Source organism: Pelobates fuscus, chromosome 3 (assembly GCF_036172605.1).
Source record: "Pelobates fuscus isolate aPelFus1 chromosome 3, aPelFus1.pri, whole genome shotgun sequence".
NCBI classification, from domain to species: Eukaryota; Metazoa; Chordata; class Amphibia; order Anura; family Pelobatidae; genus Pelobates; species Pelobates fuscus.
Window position 1 is genome coordinate 338,838,977 of NC_086319.1, and position 7,234 is coordinate 338,846,210.

The window sequence follows — 7,234 nt, forward strand, 5'->3', positions numbered from 1 at the left end:
CTGTAATTCCATGGCCACCCAGCATTTCGGGCTTGCGCTTACATGCCAGTCTGTGATCCTGTGTAGATGCGTGGCTCTGTAGTAAGCGGATGCCGACGGCAGCCCTAGCCCCCCGGCTAGTTTGGGTCGCTCCATGACCGATCTGCGGATGCGTGATGGTCTATGGTTCCACACGAACCCACGTACGGCCATATCTACCAATTTGAAGAATGATTGTGGGATTGATATTGGCAGGGTGGCAAAGAGGTACAGCAACCGTGGCAACACATTTATCTTGACCGCGTTAATACGGCCGAACCAGGTGATATAGTGTGTCGTCCAGCGTTGGAGGTCCTGTTGTATTTTCCTGAGGAGAGGTAGGAAGATTAGCTGGTATACTTGCGTCAGGTCTTTCGGGAACCAGGTGCCAAGGTATCGCAGCTTCCCCGCGCACCATGAGAAGGCGAATTGGGCACTGAGTCTTTGGACATCGTCCTCGTTCCGCATTAACGGCATAGCTTCCGACTTGTCGAGGTTGAGCTTCAGATTGGATACTTGACGGAAGCCGTGGAAAGCCTGTAGCAGGTTGGGTACCGAGATCAAGGGCTGTTCCAGAAAGAATAACATATCATCGGCGTAGGCCGCTACCTTATGTTCCTCCGTGCCCATTCGAACCCCCGTTATACCCCCATCCCATCTGACCGCCTCCAAGAAAGGTTCCAGGGTGAGGGCAAACAGGAGGCGGGGACAGGGGACAACCCTGGCGGGTCCCATTGCATATTGGGAACAGTTTTGTTAGGGCTCCGTTCACACGTATCCGGGCTGTCGGCGTAGTGTACAGGGCCGAGATCCATGAGCGCATATATGTGCCAAAGCCCAGGTGCCGCAGCGTTTCATTCAGGTATACCCAGTCCACCCGATCGAACGCCTTTTCGGCATCCGTCGAGAGGAGGACGACATCCCGTCCCCTGGATCTTGCACTGTAGATAACGTTCAGCGCCCGTATGGTGTCATCTCTGGCTTCCCTACCAGGGATGAAGCCGGTGGACCAGGCCCGGCAATATCTGGAATATCCTCAGTGAGAGAGCCTTCATGAATAATTTTAGATCGGCATTTAGCAGCGAAATCGGCCTGTAACTGACACAGTTAGATGGATCCTTCCCTTTCTTGGGGATCACCGTGACTATGGCCGCCAGGGTGTCTGTGGGGAACTTACCTCCCTCTCATATGGCGTTTAGGCTCGCCAGAAGTCTTGGCAAGAGCACTTCTCGGTATGTCCGTAGGTACGTCAGGGGGAGGCCGTCAGGGCCTGGTGCTCGATGTGGTTTCGATTTCTTCAGTGCCGCCGCTAGTTCCTCCAAGGTCAGGGGACTGTCAAGTTCTTCTGCGAGTTCTGGTGTGAGTTTACGGGTGACATGTTGAGCTAGATAGTCCGTGACGCGTCGGTGATGGGTTTGTGCTGCAGCTCCCTGTTGGGCTCGAGACTGATTGTACAGATCCATGTAGTAGGTCTTAAACGCTTCCAGGATGCCCTCCGGTTCGACTGGTTTGTGTGCTTATCTTGTGTATGTGTTGGGATCTTCGTTTCTCCTGGAGTCTGCCACTTTTGTTGGAGTGCTCATAAAAGAACCGTGCGGATTTCCGCATGGTATGCAGCAGGCCCTGGGATAGGAGGTCCGCGAGTGCCCTGCGGGCTTCTGTGAGTCGGAAGTGTACGTTATCATCCAGTGTGTGCTTGTGTGAGTTTTCTAGGTCAGCTATCTTTTTCGTTAGGTCAGAGAGTTCACGCGCTCTCTTTCCTGCGTGCTAATTGATATGAAGTGACCTCGGACAACACATTTATGAGCCTCCCATAGCGTCAGTGGGGACATGTCTACGGTGTCATTCTCTTCAAAGTAGTTTGTGATAGTCCGTCGGGTGGATGTACAGGCCTCCAGGTCATCCAGCAAGGACTCATTGAGTCTCCACTGGCGTTCCGCGGGCTTAAACAACGGGGACTTTATCTTTAATAGGACCGGTGCGTGGTCGGACTGATGTATTATTCCTATCTTGGCCTCTTGGAGAAGAGACAGGCTTTCTTGGGGCAAGAATATGTAATCTATTCTGCTGTATTGTTTGTGTACCGAGGAGTAGTAGGAGAAATCTTTGTCCTCCGGGTGTGCCACTCTCCAACAGTCTACTAACCCAGTCCTGGTCAGGGATCGTTGAATCGATCGCAAACAGTGTGCTGGGATCGTGCTTGTGCCTCGCGAGGAGTCCAGGCTTGGATCCAGTGAGGCATTAAGGTCTCCGTCCAGCACTAAGAGGCCTTCTCTGAACCTGTCAAGTTTGGTTAGGGTCCTAGCTATGAAGGCGTGCTGTCTTCGGTTGGGGCTATAGATGCATGCGAAAGTATAGGGGACGTCCACTATAGAGCCCTTGAGAAAGATATATCGTCCGCCTGGGTCAATGAGTGTTTCTTTGTGTCGGAACGGTACCGTGTGTGCGAAAAGGATCGCCACCCCTGTCTTCTTTTTGTCTGGGTAGTTAGCAAAGTAACCCTGTGGGAAGCGCCTGTTCTCAAGTTCCGGCGCGTCGCTACCTCTAAAATGTGTCTCCTGCAGGAACGCTATGGACACCCTTTCCGCCCAAAGCCTACGTAATAGCTGTGCGCGTTTCTCAGGTAAATTGAGACCCCTGACTTTGTGGGACCACTGATTAAGCTGCGCCGGTTTAAGAATCGCCATGTCTTCCCAATGAGTGCCCCCCGCCCGGGCTCTCCGGGGGAGTGGAAGAGGGTATGCCCCCTTGGGCGGTATTGGTTGTCTTCAGGAAAGAGGGGGGGCAGGGAAGTCGGTGAGGTATTCAACTGTCTGGGTATTGACCAGCCAGTTGAGGTACAAATAGCAACTTCGAACCTCGGTCAGGTATAGTCTTTCGGGGGTACTGTAACTGCGACCGCTCCGAACTCCGACCGGTATTTACAGTGTAGGTCAGTTGCGTGGGGTGCAGGGAAGGCCACCTACGGTATCGGTCGCCCTCTCGTGTAGGTGATGTCATCGGCAGGCTCTTTCGACTCCCAACCCGCTGAGTGCGTCAGCGATTGGGCTAGTTCCCAATATTCCTCCCTGTTACGTGTTGTGTGAGGTACACATTTCGGGCCTGGTCACCCCCCGGGTCCCATGTGTCGATCGGTCCATGCTCTGAATATGGGGGAATCCCCGTCTTGTCTAGTCTGTCTAGCTATGTTTGGGACTCCTTTCATTGCTTTCTCCCCTTCCACTGGGGCCTAACCTTCCTCTAATCTTCCCCGTAGTCTGGTATGGGTGTGTAACTTAATGGGGCAGTCCCAGCGTCCTGGGCCCCTTCTTCAGTTTGTCTGTGTCGTGGGTCCGGTAGATTATAACACGGTAAAACATTTACATAACTTTGAAGATGGTGAGTCATTTGGCAATGCGAGCCTAGCAAGGTCACCTCGTATAGCGTCCCCCTGCGAGCCCTCCGGAGACGCAGTCGATCCACACCACGTCTAACCCCGCCCCAGCCAATGATGGGTCGGTGGCAGGGGTAGAGTCGGACAGCAGGTGCGGCCCGGGCGCATGGCCGGATCCCAATACCCCCACGCCCGCTCACCACACCTCCCCCAGCCCTCTCTGCGGCCTGTGGCCCACGGTTACCAATCATATAGTTGTTAATGTTCGTGTGGCTTTAGTTCTCCATCCTCTTATCTCATGGCCAGTGAAAAGCAGTACTCAGCAAACTTCCATGTGTGTCATTCCCCTAGACCATCGGGGCAGCCTCCCCCCTTCACCCCGGTCCCTCCACCCAATCTATCCTATCCCCACTGCGGGTTTGAAAGACTCCGTGCAAGGCATCTCGCTTGGTTATCCCGGTATAACCTGCATGCCCTGTCCCGTACCCCCCCAATCACTGTACCCCCCGTGGGCGGTGGTATCCTCAGGGTTGGCGTGGGGCCTTTGGCATGTGGGGGGAGTACATATCCTTGGGGAACAGTCCCGGTGTCTCTGGGCCACTGCTAATTCTCCGGAGAAATATGAGGTGCCGTCCGGCTCCACCGCTCAAGCGGACCGGGTTTAGTGGTGTACAGGGCTGTCTCTCGTGGGGCCCTGCGCTCCGGGGGCTCTGTCTTAGCTTATTCCTCTGGTGTCACCGTGCCGCCTCTGCGTTGGGTAGTCCCAGGCATGGCTCCCTCCCTAAGAATGTCAGCCGGTGTTGTCGGGCCAGTTGGTCTGGCAGGCGGGTAATCCAAAATCCAGTTAGGGATGGGCATGTCCGGTAGGCCCACTGCGTGCAAGAAGCGTGGGATTTCATTTGGCCATCTCAGGACGTGCCATTGGTTCCCCACACTGGCTTGTAGGCTAAACGGGTAACCCCATTTATACTGGATCCTCTTCTCCTGTAGCACATTTGTGATCGGTTTCAAGGCTCTTCGTGCGTCTAGGGTGATGGTGGACAGATCTTGGTATAATGCTATTTGTGAATCCATGTATCTGATTGAGCGTTGTGCCCGTGCCGCCCTCATTATAGCCTCCTTCAGTTGAAATGACTGGAGGCAACAGATCAGGTCTCTTGGCAGGCCATCCCTTCGCAGGGCTCTGAGCACCCTGTGCGCCCTCTCCAGCCCGAAGTCCGGCGGGGCTTCATCTCCCAGGATTTGGGCGAACAGGCCCTCTAGCAGTTCCCGTGGTGCTTCACCTTCGGATTCCGGCATGCCCCTGACGCGTATGTTATTGCGTCGACCTCTGTTATCAAGGTCTTCTACTTGGCGCCTTAGATCCAGTAAAATATTACCCTGCCTTGTAGCGACCAGCTCAGATGTGCGTTGGTGCTGTGTGGCTTGTAGTTGGTGTACTTCCAGGTCGTCCACTCTCTGCTCCAGCACTGCAAGGTCTCGCCTCACGGCCGTGATTTCCTCACGTATGGCGGTTCGGAGTTCCGCAATGAGTTCCGTCTTGTCACCGCGCGTGAGCATGTTCGCTGCTATCGCCGCCAGGTCTGCTGACAGCTGAGTGAGTGTGTCTCTCGGGGAGTCTCGGGCAGGGGATCCCCGCGTGGAGCCTGTACGGCTACTCATACCTGGGGACCAGGGCGCCATGTTGTCAAGGCCGCGTGTGCCGGCCAGCGGTTGCGGGGTGGAGAGGTACTCGTCCATCGGCCCTGCCAGGTGTCCCGTGGAGGGCCGGGGGTGACGCCCCTTTTCGTTTTCCCCATTTGCTCGGGTGTCTAGCGCTGCGTTTTAGGGGCTTCGGCTGGTTGGGGCCTAGGAGCTCTAAATGCCTGCGTCCTACTCCATTTGCAGCCAAGCCACGCCCCCCTACCCCCTCTTCTTTCCCTCTCTTCCCTTTTTCTCTAAACAAGGCATATTTAGGTTTTTCACATGTATAATTAAGCAATTTTTGAACCTTTCACTTTCTCTCTGTTTATATACAGATGACATTTGTGGATATTATATGTTTTCAAATTACATCACAAATATTTCTTTGTAGAATCCCATCACCATTTGTTTTACTCATATGTTTTTTTTTTTATTATACTTGCTTTTGATGTTTTCCGTTCTTTTTACATCACAAGATGGTTTCCAGTAATGCAGAGGATTTATTTCCACTATTGCAGCTTATTTTCTCTGGATATATCTATTCTGTCCCTCTGCTTTAGAGACTTTACAGGTGGAGACCTACAACCTTCGATCTCCTGTTATCCTGCAGCAAGAGTTCCTGCAATAGACTTGTATCTTTCGTCTCCTCGTTCCCCTCTGCTTGGACGCCACTACCTCGTGACTGCTTTTCGTCTGCTGGTCCGTCAGCCCCCTAAACCCCACCACCTGGTGCGTGCCCGCGTCACGTCATCACGTCCATCCAATATGTTTATATATTTTAATGTTAAATGAGTGTCCCCAGCACTCCTCTGTGCTGTTTTGGCTAATAAGGAAGTATTAGCCCGAGCAGCAAAAGGCAGCTGTAATTGGTTGAGAGTGTCAAATTACTGCTTTTAGCCTATCAGAGCTCCAACTGACGGTATGAATGGTATGACTACAAGGAAGTGTGTAATCTCTGCCCTAGCCACTACTCCACAAGGGCTAACCTCTGCCCTAGCCACACCTCCACAAGGGCCAGACGAGGTGGTTACAGATCCTTATTTGGTGTTAAACTGCTCTAAAAGGCTTAAAACCAATTCAAAGAGATAGCATGGTTATAGTGCCTACAGTGTTCCTTTAAGTTTGTTTTCAGATCACTTATCTCCCATTTCAGCTTGCTTTTTCGCAAAGCACTGTTATAAAGACATACCTAGCTTGTAATGTATTTTGAGTTAAGCAATTACAATTGGATTACATGCTGGTAAATAGGTTTTCATTTTAATGCCCTTTGGCATTATCATAATATGTGAAAAGTCGTGGTTGGAATCCTGAAAATGTTTATTTTTGTTCTGTTTGCTTTCTTCCTCTTGTTGTGCCGTAGGGAGTTATTCACAAAATTTAGGCTTACCCATTCATTTTTCTTAGCTTTATCTTGTTGCATTCACTAAAGTCAATCAAGCCTAACTTTAAATAAATGCAAAATATTGACTGTTTCCTTCATTGTTAACAGTTAAAAAACACAGTCCAGCAAGTTTTTCCTGAATTTAAGTCCTGTCTTTTAAGAAAGAAATCTTATTTTTACAGAGCTATTGTATGTATATCCACCAACACTGATTTAATGATGTTACTCGTTATGGCTTTAAAGGACCACTATAGTGCCAGGAAAACATACTCGTTTTCCTGGCACTATAGTTCCCTGAGGGTGCCCCGAACCCTCAGGGACCCCCTCCCGCCGAGCTCTGGAGAGGGGTTAAAATCTTACCTTTCTCCAGCGCCGGGTGGGGAGCTCTCCTCCTCCTCTCCTCCCATTTGGCTGAATGCGCACGCGCGGCAAGAGCTGTGCGCGCATTCAGCCGGTCTCATAGGAAAGCATTATCAATGCTTTCCTATGGACGCTTGCGTGCTCTCACTGTGATTTTCACAGTGAGAATCACGCAAGCGCCTCTAGCGGCTGTCAATGAGACAGCCACTAGAGGCTTTGAGGGCTGGATTAACTTATTTATAAACATAGCAGTTTCTCTGAAACTGCTATGTTTATAAAAAAAATGGGTTAACCCTAGCTGGACCTGGCACCCAGACGACTTCATTAAGCTGAAGTGGTCTGGGTGCCTAGAGTGGTCCTTTAAAGCAGTGTGTTGTGTAAACGGTAATCTATATTTATACAATTGCTTTACTAGTAAA